Source organism: Prorops nasuta, unplaced genomic scaffold (assembly GCF_024137725.1).
Source record: "Prorops nasuta isolate Cenicafe-Biocafe unplaced genomic scaffold, Cenicafe_Pnas_1.2 PNAS00001, whole genome shotgun sequence".
NCBI lineage: Eukaryota > Metazoa > Arthropoda > Insecta > Hymenoptera > Bethylidae > Prorops > Prorops nasuta.
Window position 1 is genome coordinate 12,920,566 of NW_027116798.1, and position 18,752 is coordinate 12,939,317.

Consider the following 18,752-nt stretch of genomic DNA (forward strand, 5'->3'; position numbering starts at 1 on the left):
TTATCTACGTAATCATAAGGAAAAATACCTTTTCTTGTTAGTAGATTGAATTGTTCCTTATTTACATTCGAAAATTCTGACTCTAAGTTTTTCAATTGAGATCTCTCCAAGTATGAGCTCAATTTGTCTAAACTTGATGCTAGAAATTTAAATGAATCAATAAATCTGAGCTGAATATTATATTTCCGTATGTATTTTATAAATGAAATATACTTTTTCTTATGTACAGGTAGCAGGTATACTGAACCCTCATACATGTTAGCGATCGCATTGAAGATGAAATGTGCATCGTAAGTATATAAATTATGAAAAATTACTGGAATAACGTGCGAATCTTTATAGTTTAAATTACAATTGTTGTGAGCGGATCCTCTATATTTACCTGTTAAATGATCATGATCGCGAACACGTATTTGATTTGGGAGAAATGGCTTTTTACATATATGACAGTCGGGGTTATTGTTATGACGAAAATTTTCACTAATACTTAGCATTCTCATAGGCACTACAGTCTTTAGTTTTTCGCTCGCTATGCTAGCAATTTTATCGAGTTCTCGCACAAACCATTCTATACACTCGAGTCCACGATATGATTTATAAGTTGAGAGCGATGAATCACGAACGCTTTTAAAATAATATCCTACACTAAAGGATAAATGTTTTTGCTAAATACTACTACTACCACTCGTTTCATTCACTTTTTCTAATAAACATTCAATGTCTGCATATAAAACGAATGGGGTCCTCTCACTGTTCTTGTCATTTTTAAAGGACACCCAACGGTCCTCTTCAGGTAGCAGTATACGGACGTTTATATTGAGCTCACTGCAATCACGTTTATGAGATTGAAGTTTATCCTCATTGAAGAAATAGTGTAAACATCTAAGAGAAAAAATCATATTAGTATATAAACATTAAATAAAATTATATTAAAATATAAAAAGTATAACATACCGATTACAAATAAGATGAGATCGTTTTTTTGGAGTCAGTTGTTTATTTAGCAAGCGAGAAAGACTCGTGATACATGAAAAATGTGCCGCACTTTGATGTTCGAGAAGAAGAAGATTCGCATGTCTCGATTTCTCACATTTTGTGAGTTGAAGAGGTGCAATAATTTTATTCTCCTGCCCTTCCTGCTCATCCACCATGGTGAAAACATTAATTGACACATCATTATCTTCTTCAAATTTAGGTATCTGCCTTAATGTGGTTGGAAATGTTATACTTCTAACGTTGAAAACAGATTTAAAATGGGGGTATGAAGATTGTCGTTGTGGGTGTTTAGTTGAAATAGCCGGATAGAGTGCAGCCGTTACAGCCCATGCAAAACATGTATTATAATTACTCTGTATGTTTATCACTGCATGTTTGTTCTTAATATATTTTGGAAGGTCGATTGTACAGCCTGCATGTAGTGGATTATAATGATTTATATTCACAATTAAATTTAATATTTTTTCCAAAGCCCACCCACTATCACGCTTTTGAAATTCACCTAATTTTGTTAAAATTTTATCTATGACGTTTGTTTTATACCAATCAATAAAAGTATCAGTCTTGAATAAAATCACACTTTTTGTGGAAATATGTTTGATATCACTAATTTCCTTGCAAACAAATTATCCGTTGAATACCATATTTATCTTAACAGCGCTTACTTTACTGAATACTTTGTTCATGTAAGATTGCAGCATATCTGATTCTGCCAATAGAAATTCATGTGGTTCGATATAATTAGTGTTTACTATCATACCACTACACATTCGACTTTTAAATGATGAATCAAGATCTTTCCAAATAAGCTTTTTCACATTAATGCTGGTCCAATTGAATTTTTATTTTATGCCACATGGAGAAGTAACTTTCGAATACATTTTATTTCTGCAAAATTTTTCTGTACAGCATCTGGAGTTGCATTCCGGTTGGATTCTCTCAAATTTCGAATATAATCACGACACTTGCAAACCCACTCGCGATAATCATGCTGAGTTCTTAAATCGGGATTCTTAAGAGCGTGATTTGAAAAATAATTTTTTTCTCTTGCTGCTCTGATTAATAGGCACTGTATCTGAGCAATTTCCGTAAAAATTTTCTGCCTTGCCCCTATACGTGCATTGTGGCTAGCAACTCTCAATTTTTTAATGTAATCATAACAATCACGTACTCACTCACGATATTCATCCTGACTATTTAAAACTCTATTTAGAAGCGACATCGTAGTTTTTTCCGTTTAAATGATCAGCGTGAAACTAATGAAAAATCTTAGATGGAGAGTCCTTCAAATAATCAGTCTCCGAGACACTTCAGTAATATAAATATTTTACGGATCAGGTTGCGCGTTGAAGTAAAAAGAATGCATTCAAGTTTAAGATATTCTAGATTTTTGATTCATACATTTATTTCATATAATATACATTTCTCAGTGCGCATATACCCTCATGATTCATGCAAATAGGAAGTTGTGAATTATATAAACCATCTTCTAAATTATAATTTCTCCACACATATTCATCTACATTACTAATTTCTAAATCACAAATACTCCTTAACCAATTTAACTTTTCCACCCCTTTTACAAAAACCGTATCCTCATATACATTTTTTTATAATATCTTTATATTTATAATATGGTGAATAACCATCCATCCAATTTAAGCCATGATGATTGAAAAAGATTGAATTGAAAAAGAAATTCCTTATTCATTGAAAATAATAATTCGTTATTGTTTGTTATAAAATATACTTAATCTGTTTTCTTTCTCTCCTCTTCACTTAACCAAGTATGTGGAAAGGGGGGTGAAAAAAAAATATGATGCACTTTTAGTTCTTGTAAAACTGCAAATTCTTTAACTATAAATGTCTTATCCATTAAATAGAATCCTTGAAAATCGACGAACGTTGCGATCATCATGTTAGCGTTTTTTATACTAAATTTATTACACTTTGCCTTTATTTTAAATATATTCTTTTTTTGTTTCTCTAAAGTTTTCCCCTTCTCTTCAAACCAAGTATTTCAATTCTCCCACTATCCTTAACTATTCTGTCTTTGGACCAATGGTGTTTCTAAGAGTGTCTGGTTAGTGACCTCCCACCACAGATCAAATTTTTCCCATCCCTTACAGCATTTAAAAAATCTTGAGGAGCGTGTAGGGTAGTCTTCAGTTCAGTTTAAGCCACAGAATCTTCAGTTCAGTTTTAGTCACAGAATCTTCAGGTACTCTGACATTATGCATCATTTAAGAGATATCACGCACATAATAGATGTGGATGGATGTATCGTTAATAAGAAGATAGTGTACAAAAGAGTGGCTATTAAAAATATATACTCTAATTTAACACATTATGGTGCGTTTAAAGTTAGTGGATCAATGAACAGTTTAAGAATTGCTGACCGCAAAACTGCATCTTTTGTGTTTAATAATGTGCACAGAATTGCATATGGAAATACGGGAAAGAATGATATTCACAAAATTAAATATATGATTTTCTAAAAATCATTGAATGTGAAAGTATGCAACCAGTGGTGGCATATAAAGGTGGACACTTCGAACGTGACTTAATAAATATAATGAATATTAATAATGTCAATTTAGAAAATTTTAATTGTCCAAAATTCGATTGCTTAATTGAATATATAAAAACAGACATTATTCCTTGTAAGCTGCATAAAATTAAAATTACGCGAAAAACACAAAAGCCTGTCCACTGTGTGAAACAGGAGGTAAATGTTTTCGCAAAGTGGGTGCGGAAACAAATAAAAGGTAAATATTAAAAATTAAGGTCGCAATTTACATGATATTAATAAATTATTTTTATGTTTCAGAAGCTGTTATTAGCTGAATGGGCTAAATATTATTGTATATTCGTTTTTATATAAGTTTCAATTGTATTAGTTTTTTATATAAGTTTCATGTTCGTTTTATTATTGTATATTCGTTTTTATATAAGTTTCAATTGTATTAGTTTTTATATAAGTTTCACGTTCGTTTTTAATTATATGATAAATGTTATTTAAAAGTCTCTTTCTTTTCCCCTACTCCTATTTCCCTTAATTTAATCCGTAAAACAGAAAAGAAAAAAAAGAGAAACAGAAAAAAATTAAAAAAGCACTTTATAATTATTACTAACTCATAAAAGAAAAAAATCTACTTAGTGCTCAATATTTAAGGTAAAATGTAAAATCGAGTTAAATGGCAGGTCTATAGTAGAAAAATAGTGGGAGGGTCTAGGATAAGTATGTGGAGGGAGAAAAGACCCTCCGAGAGAGGCAGGCCTAAGAAAAAATGGTAGTCTGTAAGATGGTCAGGACCCCTAGCGGTGTAGCTGCCTCAGTAATTTTCGTGATCGCCACCTAGTGGAGAAAATTGGAACTTTTTCCTCCACTAACTAAAATACAAAAAAAAAGTTCTCTGGGTAACTGTCAGGATAACTAACCATCCGGACCCTAGAGTGATGGGAGAGGGGTAACCCTTAGGAAACTAGTCGACCCGTAGGGTAATTAACCATCCGGGCCCTAGGGTGATGGGAGAGGGATGAGAGACTAAGAGAGAAAGAGAGGGTGAGATGGATCTCTCTCTCTCTCTCTCTCTCACACACACTCCCCACAGCCAAGGCACTTCCTCCGCACACCCGCACCCCTTCCCATCATGTCACAGAGACACTTCCCCCCGCACACCCGCACTCCCCTCACCAACGTGTCACAGAGACACTTCCCCCCGCACACCCGCACTCCCCCTCACCTTCATGTCACAGAGACACTTGCCCCTTGCACACCCGCACTCCCCTCACCACCGTGTCACAGGAACCGCCTAGCTACCACTACTAATATCCGTATGTTTGTTTAGTACTACCATTGGTGGAATCTTTGCACTTATGGACTAGTAACGCGGCCAATAGACTTCTTCGTTTCATCAAACCCAATTATAAGCGGGGGTCTTTAATAGGTAATAACTTTTTAATTAAGGATACTAGCCTAATAATTTTTCGAGCTGTTTTACTCAGAATTTCACCCGCTATCTGAATATCCCCGTTTGGCAATAGTTAACCAGACACCCTGTATACATAAAAATTCACCGTTAACCCATTTGCATCATAAGCGCACATATGCGCGCTCTGGTGATAGTGGCGAGGCAAAATGCGCGCATATGTGCGCTTATGATGCAAATGAGTTAAACTTCAGGAAATTTGTGCACCGGTGGTTGATCAAATCTCAATATATTTATACGTCTTATGCTTGAAAAGAAATCGTAAACCTCGAAAATATCAAAATTTTTATCATATGTTTACAAAAAAACCATATTATTTAATTTGGCGGGCAAAATTTATGGATTTTAAACCCAGATTCTGATTCGACACACTCAAGAACATAAGGAATTACATATTAGATCCAATTACTACTTCGTTCAATATTTGAAATTCAGCTATAAAAACATATTCGGAAATCGACCATCTTCGACTTTAATGTGTTAATAAAACAATAAGTAAATGCATAAACAGCAATATAAAGTATTGAAATGAAAATAATTCGGTAAACAGAAATAAATTAATCAGTGAATGAGTTAATACTGATCCACTAGATAAAACGATTCAGATTATGGGCACAAAATTTTGTTTAACTTAAGTCGGCAGGACATAATACTGGATTCCAAACTAGAATGTTTACTAGATTTACAATGATGATTGTTAATGAACTATCTGCATTGTTATAAATAATCAGCAGTCAATATATCAAAATTAGCAAGCAATCCAGAATGAATCCAGCAGTGTGTATGCTGGTTTCAGATAATCAATGTTATGTCTATGGTCTGGATTGTTCTGTATGGGAACTTATATTAATTGGTTCACTGATTAAGAGGTTATATGCAATCAATACATTTAAAAGAATTGATTTTTTAATTTTCACGTTTCCTGACAGTAGTAACTCTTAAGTGTATTTTTATCAAGTTTCATGCTTTCTCGGTTAAAATTAGTCGTTTTCTAGGTTGATTTGTATTGCGCGGAACGATTTTTACTTTTTACCGGTTTGGAGAAGGCAGCCCTGTGACCTGAGCCAGTTCTGTAATCTCTACCTGCGTTACGGTTATGAGAAAATTTAAAAGTAGCAATTTCAATGGAAGTTACTCGATATGGCCCTGGAGTAGATGAAACTATTTAAATTAAAAAGAAAGTCAATTTTCAAAACAAAATTGTAATTTAAAACTTTAAACGCGATTTTCTCGAAACATTGTTTTTTAAAATGGTGAATAAGATTACTAGAAAACAGCTTATCATATAGCTTCAAATCGTACATATACTTTTCAGGGATAAAATGGGGACTATGTCGAAAAAATTCTTATTATCTAAAATTATTAGGAATAAGTTAACTTTATTTGTAATAAATACAATTAGTACTAATACTATTTAAATAATTTATTACAATTAAAATTATCTTTTTTCTAAAAAGATTTATTATTAAGAAAAAGTTTTAACAATAATGTAAAATTAATTTTCTCTGTATGGATTTCTGCCTGGCCCGGCAAATAGTGGACATATAGAGAAATAATTTATTAATTATTAATTTACTCATCTGCTTGTCGAATTTTATGGATTTCAATGTTTTATGTTGCCTGTTAATACATTTACTCGTTCATTGAATTTGTTATTTGTCGAATTTAAATGATTTCAATGTATTATTTTGCTGCTGAATTTATTTACATTTGTTTCATTTATTTAATTTCAATCCTTTATGTTGTCAATAATATTTACTAAATTAACAAAGTAAATTATTTCTTTATATTAAAAATCATATATATATTTCATTTTAATTGTATTAGTACTTTCAAAGATTTTCGCCTAGCATTTATTTTCATTCATAATCCTTTTTGTCGTTATTTTCAGTTTTAGAGGAAAAATAAAATTACTTGTCTTGTTTTCTTACACGAATGTGTTTTTTGTGTGATTCTTATTATCTTCAATACTTTTCTATTCGACTGAAAATATTTTTTTTTTCATACCAACACTATTGTCATTTTAAAGTCTGACATTTTTGTTCTTATTTATTATTATTGAAAATCATTTGACCAAGGCCCGGAGAAAATATTCCGCTTTTAAAATTTATTTCGATTTTTGTTCTTAGATGATCAAGTATTAAAGAATCCTGTGCTCACCGCAAACAATGATTTTTAAAAGGCCACCCAAGTCATTGCCTCCTATAGTAACATAAATGATTTTTTTTATAACACAATTCATATATACTTATTAGACATTGTCTCATTTTATGCATCCTATTTAGAGATGTCATTACAGAAAGGAAATCCCAAGCGAAAACAATATAAAATAAGATGATTATTTCGCAAAATAACTGCACCTAACCGCCTAATTGATATATTCGTCTTATTTCTTGATTTAAATGTTTTATGTTGCTGCTGAAAAATTTACTTATTGATTTACTGCCTATCGTTTTAAGTGACTGTAGTTCTTTGTGTTTTTGGTGGTATTATTCAGAGTTCCTTTCTTGTAACATTTTCTTTTCTTTTGGTTATTGGTTTTTAAAAGAACGTGTTTTCGAAAAAAAAAACAGAAAATTACATACCGTTATATTCATTTTTGCACGAAAGTAATTTTTGGGAGTATAAGAATTACATTATATTTTAAGAAAGAGAAAAATCTTTTATGAAAGAAAGTAGAAAAACTGTCTCCCAAATGTGGAACAAATTTTCTATCCTATCCGTGATTTACAGTAAGGTGCTTAAATCTTGCGAAATAATTTTTTTTTTATAAGATATCCTTTTGAAAATATAAGAAAAATGCAAATTAACATATTACATACATAGAAAACGTAGAAAAAGATGACAGATCTTAAATTTGCTTTAATTAAGTTAAATAGGTTTTCTTGCAATAAAAAATGAGTTGTTTTGATTTTAATTTATCTATTAAATATTTATGCTAATAAATAAGGCAATCTTAAGTAAGATTATTGCAATGTGGATTGATTAAAACTTAAACAATAGTATATATACGTAGCAACTGTTAAAGTTGATCAGGATTGTGGAAAATACTAAAGATAAATGATTATACTGTATTTGGCACGTTGCCTTTAAAAGGATTAAAAAACGTAAGGTAACCTTTATGTGTGTACATCAGATAACTATATAGAGTCAAACCAATATCACCAGCTAATAAAATTTTCAAAGTCAACTAAAGAATTCACTGAACACTTTTTTGAAAAACACTTAGTTTTATAGATATCTTACTGACATGGGTGGTTTGTAACTGCTAGTATATTTACAAGGTTTCGCAAAAATTTTGGTCTAGTTGAAAATTCTAAAATGAAAGATCCGTTCTGAGAAGAAAATCGTTATATAATTTTTTCTTTAATATTATTAATATTTAACAAGAGTTACATTAAAATATGTTTTGACAGCAAGCCTACAAAGATTTTTATGAAGATCGGTAATATTAAAATGTTAAAATAATTGGTAAGATTTTTTTATAGATGCAATAATAACAATATGAATATGTCTTAAATTTTGTACGTTGCTAATATTTTTTAAGTTACATAAGAATTCGTCTTTGTGTAAAATCACTAGGTTGATAGCGTACAAAAATAATTATATCACTCCTTAAATATGTACAACATAAAAATTGTGTAAAATACTTTTTTATGGATATGGTGATAGTGTACAAGGAAATAGTGATTTTTTTCATATTGTTGATATTTATTAAGTTATATAACAATCAGTATAATCAAAAATATTTTAATGTAAATCGATAAATTTCAACATTACGAAAAATTAAATAAGTATTACATTTTATGTGGTCTGTTATTACTTTTATAGAAAAATGTATTATGAAGTTTATATATATTATTCTCTTTTATTGAGTTACATAAATATTTTCTAGGGTAAACTTAGTGAATTTATCCCTAAAGGGATTTCTATATAACTTCCAAAAAATGAGGAACATAAATAACAGTTGTAATATTTTATAATGATTATTATCATATTTACAAGAAAAACTTATAATTTATTTTTCAAATTGTAAATATTTACCAACCTTAGTAACAATTTATGCAAGCTTTTAATAAAAACACTCTTTTATGTGACAGTAAATATTAGTATTATTAAAATATACTATAATAGTTTTCTCTCTTCTCAGAAGGGACCATTTTTTTTGAGTTTCCAACTTGATCATGGCTTTTGAGATATCCTGCATGTATAACTTTTGTAAACAGTATCCTTGAGACTTCTTGTTAAAAGATATTTATTATAATTTCGAAATCTACATTTTATACTTACGTTTATGGATGCATAATGGTCTTTGTTTAATTTTTCTTTGTATATATTTTTCTTTTGCCAAAACATAAATATTTCAATGTATTCAGACCAAATTAAATTTATATAGATGCCATAGTTTTCCAGAAACAATTTATATACTTAGATATATAGAATCCAAGCCGTACCTGGAGTAAAGAGGATCAAATCACCATCACATTTTCTGTCCGATATTTCACGTTGATCACTTAACACTATTTTAATATGTTTCAGATATTACCCCTTTTCTAGTTAAATGATAAAAATTAAATGCAAAAACATTAACCACGTATTTCAATAAAGAAGTGTTAATTCACGATGTGATAAAACTGCACCATGCTCTCTATGTAATACCTGCTACATTCACCATCAGGAAAATCAACCCTGACGCCGACGCAGACGCCGTGACGACCAGCCCAACGCACCTGCGCTATAACATCTGACCACCTGCTTGTTTACTCTACTCACTCAATACCACTAAATATTCACTTTAGTTTTTTCTAATTTACTATTACGTAATTGCCTTTTATTTTGTATTCCCCTGACAATATTTCTCACATCTTTTAAAAGCCATTCAATAATAAGAAGTATTTTAGCATATGAACAAATATAACTCTTAGAGAAACTACGTAGTATTCAAAGCTGAGAAAATGAATATTAGCCTTTTACTATAACACTAATTCAAGCTACCAACTTACAGCATATGGGATAACTTAACTGCATATTTTAGATTTACGAAATTATATACATAATTTTTTATTTGTATACAAGGATTTTTAAAGAAACAAATTTGAAAACGCAAAATTAAAATTATTGTGAAACAAAGAAACATGGCAGTATCTTTACGGAAAATACACAGGGTTTAACAGAAATGACGCTTTTAATTTTAACGACATCTTCTTCAGGATAAACTAAGTCAATAAGTCATGTCCTATTACATCCATAAAAGCATCATTGCTGAGATAAATCAATTTTATACCAATAAATCAGGGCTTTGATTTGATGGAAAAATTACTTTACTCTCATTTTCGTTGACACTTCCCTTTCAACAAACAAAAGAAGCTTTTACATCTCCACCGTTCCGTATTTTCCACACGAAGACATGTGAAACTATACCAATTGTAAATATTACTTCCTGACGTCCTACATTCCTGATCCTGGTGCTGTATAAAATCTATTTTCTGCATATTTTATGAGGATCCTCGAAAGCATCTATTAAGTTGAAAATTACGAGCAGCCATATGGTGTTATTTGTAGATTAATTTTGAAGTCGCTTTATCTATTCTGTGATATGCCATAGGAATTGTTCTATTTAATATAGTCCTGTGATTCAGGGGAGATATTGCCGAAACCTACGAAATTTTTCGGACTTCATCGATTTTAATGAAATTTTTGAATTAAGTTTATTTTACCCTCTAGATAAAAAATTATAAATACCTGATTTGACTTTTCATTTTAGGGGGGTGAAAACAATCTCTTAAGGGGAGAGCCTTGTGTAACACCACGAAAAATGAGCAGATTTTGGGAATTTTTTTCAGGGGTAGGGGAATATATAATCGAATCGCTATTTTTGCTGTTGATTGTACATATTCTCAAAAGTATTATCATATTTTTTTACATTAGTTGAGTTGCAAAAAAATTATTTAACTTTAATGTTAAAGTGTCCGCAAGAACATTCTCAAACGGCGTGACGTGTAGTTTCCCTAAAAAAGCCAAGAATTCAAGTTTTCCTTTTTTACTACAATCCTAATAAAATTATCCTCTGGATGAACCTCGATTCATTGAAAAAAAGTGATAATTTAAACATAAGTATCAACTGTGAAAAATAAAGTCTAATTTCGTCCATTTTTTTGTTCATCTTTAAAACAGATTACTAAATACTGATTCGCAAAATTATTTTAATTTGAGGTTCATCTATAGGGGAATTTTATTACCGTTATAACAAAAAAAATATTTAAATCGGTTGAGAACTTTTCGAGTTATTCGTCACGCCAATTCGGAAAAAGTGGTTTTGAGAAAAACGCGTTTAAAGTTTCCAGTAGGAAAGAGACTCTCAGCTGACGGATGATACCAGGATCGATAACTGTTGAATATAACAAATATATTTACCAAACTTATATGAAATATAGTCTGAGGCAATTTATGAAAACAAGGTTTGACCGTCCACAGAAATAATGAAAGCTATTGTTTCTAGCGGAACAGTTCGGTCCGCAAGCAATATTATTGCATGACGCACAACAACAAAATCTCTATAACTATGTACTCAGTACCAATTTTAATGTAATATTTTAAAGGTAATATCTTTAGGCTATGTACTATCCATATATAAAAAAAATCGATTTTAAAAACTTATCACACGATGCTCCCCCTTTAAGACAAAAACTTAAAGAACTATAAGAATAGATGTTTTATAGGCTGAAATTATATCCAGATGTGTAAAATAAATTTTGTTTTACATATTGTATGTGTATATATTGCATAATGCTTTAACCATTAATAAATTCACCCCTAATGACTAAATTAATAGAGACAGAAATACTTTTTTCATCAAACAATAATTTTTCTTGGTGCATATATAATTGAATAATTCTTTTCAATAATGAATAATATATTAAATAATTTATTACAATATTTCTACCTTTAAAGGCCACCCCCTGTGTAAAGAAATATTTGAACATCTTAAAATTGTTTAATAATACATTTAAAATAAATCAAAAACTTTTAATTATTTCTGCTATAAACTATCACTTAATCGCATTATTTCATATCTTAAAAACCACACCTAATAATAAGATATTGAAAAAAGTAGTTTTTAAATAACTTTCAAAGTCTACAGAGGAAAAATAATAGTTTAGACATAATGGAAAAAAGATTTTATTATTAACATAGAGTTAATAATAAAATGTCAAATAGTTATTATATGTATATAGTTATAATGCGTCGAAATCGTTAGAAAAATGATGTACTGATATATTCCGAAATTCCTATGGCAAATATAACGTTGGTTTTTTATGATATCTTTCTTTATATTAAAGCTAATATATTGTTCCCAAAACCTTTCAAAATATAACTTCTTTAGCTACAAGTTCTGCTAATTGAAATATTTTTGAAACATTATTTTCTCGAAATTTCTTAGGGTAAGGAACGTAAGAAATATGGGCTTCACTCTTAACTACAAACTGCTAATAGTGATATCTCTGTTGATTTGTATCCTATGGTAATATTAAAAAAAATATGCATAAAAGAAGTTAATTTTTTTTACTCTACAACATTCTTCGTATTTTCCTTACTTTTTACTTTATTTGCTAAAGAAACGTTATCTTTCTAAATCTCAAAAGAAAATTCACATTTGAAAGGTAAAACTTTCAAGTAATCTGCAATTTATATAGTTGAAACTGATAGAATATACTTTAAACATCTAATAAAAGTAAAAACTGCAAAAGGATTTCCTTTATTTTTAAATTCTGTTAAAAATTCATCAGTGTTTGTACTGACATTTTTCCACAAAAAGCGAAGAAACATTTTTATTTTCATCATAACTCTGTTATTTTTCAAGATTATGACTTCTAATTAGTCTATTTTTGTTTGTTTTGTAAATACTTAAAGAAATATTCTATGCAGTTATCTCAGAAACCGTTAATTTTTTAATTATTTGAAGGAAAATGCCTTAAATTTAGTGTCCGGGTGATAGAAATCACATTGAACTAGTCGTATCTTAGCTCCTATTGCACCTTATTAGAAAAAACAGACCGACACTTTCAACTTTTAATAAGCTGAATTTTCTTCCTTATAATTTTTTTTATAAAATTTCAATTTTCCAAAATATCTGAGAAATACCGCTAAAAGGGCGTATTTTTTTCATTTTTTCTATCACGAATAACTTAAGTTTTAACTTTTCGAAAAATGTTTGTATAAAATTTTTTACTTAGAATTAACTTATAAATCGATTTCCATTCTTATTTTAAACTTTCTACTTTTTACCCTCGAGAAGGGATAGTTTCCACACCCTGAGCAAAAGCATACATCGGGACAATATAATTTTTCTCTTTTAAAGAATTTTCTGCTTACTATCCAAGTTCCAAGTTAATCGGTTCAGTCCGAAAGAATTCGGAGGGAAACTCCTCATTCTCCTGACTAACATGGTAGTCAAAAAATAAGTATTATATATTACATAAGCAATTTCAAGAGAATTTTTGTTTCCTTTTCGAGAATCCTATTGTTTTATTGCATAAAGCAGATTGCTACTTTATTGAAAGAGTTAAATGACTTGAAAGGTGTTTTTCGCACAGATAATGCCATAGCCTTGTCACGAAATTTCGACTTGAGTAGAAAGCCTAAAGGATCCCTTTAAGAATAAATAAGCATTTTTTCATTATATGACAGGACAAAACAAAAAATTAAGAATAATTTTTCTTTATATCGTAGATTATCCATAGTTTTCGCGTAGTACTGTTTCCATAGTGCCTGTCCGAATAGAGTTGCCAGTAAAACTAGACAATGGCTAGGCCAGATTTTAGTTTATAATGACTAGAAGATGGCATGATCATAAATCAAATAATTATCAATTCACCAAGGAAATTGTAATAAAAGGAAGAGGAAAGCATAAGTATTTACTAACTTGTCTGGAATCTTCTCATACCTAAGATCGTGGAAAAACAATGAATAATAATCTACGGCATTAACAAAAAATTATTCTTAATTTTGTAGCTTGTCCATTCATAAAATGAAACAAGCTTATTTATTCTTAAGGGGTTTGCGTACGTCTCTCTGGCGGGTTATACAATGAGGCGTCCCCTCTCACCTCGCACCGGCTGCACTCTTACCGAACACCTCCTTGCGTAGCAGCAAGTTTCACGTTATACATAACAATACTATCTATTTGTTCAATTATCTCAATAACTACGTCGAAGCACAGCATTTTTTATTTGGATTCAAAATATCTAGCAATATATAATTTTCCTATAGAAACTTGATTTATAAAATTCTAAGTATTTTTAACAAGAATCTTGAACTCTGATGATAATATTTTGCTAGGCTGCCTTAAGAGTATATGTATTCAAATGTAAGTTTCAACATCAATTTTTAGAAAAACTATATGTATAGACAATTACTACAAAATTTCGATGGAAGGCTTTTTGCATGTTAAATAATAGATTATAATATTTTTCAAAGATTTCTTATTATTTTGAGTTAGCTATATGAATATCTTAAAGGTATCCTTTAGGCTTTCGCCTTAGGCCGAAATTTCGAGATAAAAGTATGGAATTATTTGTCCGAAAACCGATTTTCAAGTCATGTTATTGTTTCAATAACGTAACATTCTGCTCTATGTAATGGAACAGTAAGATTCTCAAAAAGTGAACAAAGATTTTCTTCAAATTGGTTTTTTAATATAATACTAATGTTTTGACTAACTTATTAGATAGAGAAGTTCATACGGCGCATCATCGAAAAGATAAAATGACTTTAAAATGAATCCACAAATAACGCCGTAATGTTGCCTAGAATTTTCAATCCAGTAGAAGCTTTGGGGGTTTCCCTTAAAAATAGGCAGAAATTAAATTTCATCCAGCACTAGGATCCGAACTGCAAGACATTTGGAGGTAATATTGATTATCGATGTAGTTGTACACTGACATTCATCGAATCTGTTTCTGAAGAATGGCCTACTATCTTTGTAACTAGCTGGACAGCTTGAGGTTTCTACTTCTCACCAAGGCGTGAAACGTCACGGTGACGTCAGATGACGTCACGATGACGTATAGACGTCCTGGTGGGGATAATAAGGAGAATAATGTAGTCAATTCCATATATTCGAGTGTAGCGGTTGATCGTCTTACTATTGTCAAAAGTATATCATTTCCGGATAAAATGGTATAGTAAGAATTTTCTTCTTTCATTGTTTAATAGAAAAAGAGTGAAAGAGAAAAATATATATGATACCCCATGTGCCCATTGATTCTGCTCGAGCACGTTCTTGGTATAGTGATAGAATTTGGGTATAGTCAAAGAAGCGGTATTAATAGTAATCTATAAAAAGTACAGGTATATTCTAATGAATGAAATTTCATGCGAGCAAGTGTTAATAGTGAGTAAAATTTGCAACTTAATATCTGCAATTTTTATTAATCTATTTAAAAGATTTATCAGTGATGAACTTTTATCAAAATCATGTCAAGTGTTATAAATTTATGTAAGACATATGTATTTTATGTTAACATCTTAATGTGTAACACGGTATATAAAAATAAATGGAAATATACAGGGTGTATCAGCAATGATGCTTTTAATTTTAATCGCATATTCTTGGGACTAAACTTAGTCGAAAAGTCCTATACTATAAGGTCCGGAAAAACATCATTGCTGAAATGAATCAATTTTAAATCCATAAATCAGGGCTTTGATTCAAAGGAAAAATTACTTTAATTTCATTTTTGTTGACAGTTCCCCTTCAAAAAACAAAAGAAGTTTGTACTTCTCCTCCGATCCGTATTGTCGTACACACATATACACACACACGCATGCAACTACGCCGATTATTAATATTACCTCTTAACGTCTAACATTCCTGATCCTGGTGCTAATGAACTTTATTTTCTGGCTATTTTTAAAAGGATCCTCGATAGTACCCATTTAGTTGAAAAGTCTGGAGAATAATACGGCGTTATTCATAGATTAATTTTCAAGTTGTTTTATCCTTTCGGTAACGCAACATATGAAATGCTCTAAGGTAGTCAATATATAATTATTATATTAAAAAAGCTATTATAAGAAACTGCATTTTTTTCTGTTTTTGAAAATCTCACTGTTTTATGTAATAGAGCAGTTTGCTGTGTTCATCATTGGAAGAGCAAAATGACTCGAACATAGATTTTCAAGTGAGGTCATGCTCTTATTTGGAAATTTCGACCTAAATGGAGAGCTTGAGGGATCCCTTTAAGAATAAATAAGCTTTTTTCATTTTATGAAGGGACAAGCCACAAAATTAAAAATAAATTTTGTTAATGCTGTAAATTATTATTCATAGTTTTTACACGCTCTTAGGTATGAGAAGATTTCAGATAAGTTAGTAAATACTTATGCTTTTCTGTTTTTCACTTTAATACGATTTGCTTGATTAATTGTAAAATATTTATTTTGGGTGACAAATCAACTTCTAGTCACTATAAACTAGAATCTGACCCTGCAATTGGCTAATTATACTGGCAAGTCTATTTAGGCAGACACTATGCAAAAAGTACTAGGAAAAAAGTAATAGCTATGGACAACCTACGGCATAAACAAAAAATTATTTTTAATTTTATGGCTTGCACCTTCATAAAATGAAAAATTGGTTATTGATTTGTAAAGGGATCCTTCAAGCTCTCCACTTATATTTAAATTTCCAAAGAAGACTATGGCCTTTCTTGAAAATCTATTTTCGAGTCATTTTGTTCTTCTAATGATGCAGCAAACTGCTCTATTACATAAAACAGTGAGATTTTCAAAAACAGAAAAAAATACAGTTTCTTATAATAGCTTTTTTAATATAATACTTATATATTGACTACCTTAGAGCATTTCATATGTTGCGTTACCGAAAGGATAAAACAACTTGAAAATTAATCTATGAATAACGCCGTATTATTCTCCAGACTTTTCAACTAAATGGGTACTATCGAGGATCCTTTTAAAAATAGCCAGAAAATAAAGTTCATTAGCATCAGGATCAGGAATGTAAGAAATTAGGGGGTAATAATAATAATCGGAGTAGTTGCGTGCATGTGTGTATATGCGTGTACGACAATACGGATCGGTGGAGTAGTACAAACTTCTTCTGTTTTTTGAAGGGGAACTGTCAACGAATGTGAAATTAATGTAATTTTTCCCTTGAATCAAAGCCCTGATTTATCGGTTTAAAATTGATTTATTTCAGCAATGATGCCTTTCCGCACCATATAGTACAGGACTTCTCGACTTAGTTTAGTCCGAAGAATATGTGGTTAAAATTAAAAGCATTATTGCTGATACACCCTGTATATTTTAAATTAAATTTATATTATTTGTTGATATTTTTTCACGAATAACACATAATTCATTTTTATATTATTAATAAGTGGCTATATTCTTAAGTCGTAAAATCCATTGAAGATTGTAAGTCAACTACGGATCGCAAACCTACAGCAATAAGATTTTACGACTTTAGAAGATGCAATTCATTATTAAAATATATATTCGCTAGCTCAGATTTTTTTGCAGAAACAAAATATTAGTAGTGACAAGCTTTCGTACCTATTTCCAACTAATGATGCTGAAGCAGAACCTCTGAGAGCTTCTGACAGTTCAACTGCCACAGGTCCAAGAAACAGCTGTTTACGTAAATCTGTCCAATGCCATGCAATACATTTTCCAGAAGCCAGTCTGCTATTATCCAGCTGATGTTTCTACTCAATATAGTTAATTTCTTATTCAGCTTCAAATATACTAAATACGTAATGAGGAAAAAACCAATATATTAAAATCCATTTACTTACACCACATTTTAGTACGTAACCCTGAGTCAATATTGTTAATTGGTGACATAAGAGCTTAGAGTTGCAGAATCACAATGCGTTCCTGTGGGTAATGTTGCTTTATTTATGGTCTTTCGCAGTATACAAAAGCAACAAATTTGCAACGATATTTCAATTATAGCCTATAATCGAAGGGAACTTTGAAACTTAAGCTAAAATTAAAGATATTTCAAATGATTAATAGTAATTCCTTACGGATTAAGATGTCTCGCTTTATTTCTAATTTCTGCTACCAGTGCGTATTGGCAAATCCAATGGTAAATTGTTATTCTCACCACGTAGAGCTTGTTAATCCAGTAGGTTGCGTAGCACTTTAAAGTGGGCAAGCAAATCTTTACGCTGCTTTATATTAGTCTCCTCTTCCTTCGCTAACTTTTGGAAAATCAAATATTACTACTATCCATGAGCATATTTACGCAATGGCTAAAAAATATTGGATTGAGTATGTAAATTCATTCTTAAAAGTGAGTGTATGATGTTTTCCATACTCATAAAATTATACATACCTACTCTATTATTTAACTTGATGTTGGCTGCCACAATGACATTCATGTACACTATGTCTGCCCTCCTTCCTTTTTAATCCAGTTTATTATCCTAATAGGCTGCTGCAGAACATTCTTAAGTCAGAAACAAGCTGAAGTGTGATATCTCGGTGCAACTTTTTCGGTGCCCGGACATTCTGCCAAAAAATATTTCGAATCAGAGTATACTTTCTAAACATCGTATGAATATGACTAAAGTCTGCGCAACTCTATAACTCCTGTATTGGAGGATATTAGAACTAAAATTTCTAATCCGGCAACAGTGCGTTAAACTGACATTTGGAGGTTATTGTGATCTCTTTAAATATATATAAATGTCAGGTAATAATATTCTTATAACATTATATATTGTTTATTATAAA

The 18,752-nt window shown here is 30.5% G+C and overlaps 1 protein-coding gene across 1 annotated transcript in view; it reads right to left on the reverse strand.

The window, feature by feature from the left end:
- The window catches only part of LOC136779621 (leucine-rich repeat-containing protein let-4), a 1,178,420-nt gene extending 1,168,783 nt beyond the window's left edge, over positions 1–9,637 (reverse strand). Inside the window, exon 1 of the mRNA XM_066737691.1 lies at positions 9,443–9,637. The gene's annotated coding sequence lies outside the window, so the exon portion shown is untranslated. The remainder of the gene's footprint in view (positions 1–9,442) is intronic.
- Positions 9,638–18,752: the final 9,115 nt, after the last annotated feature.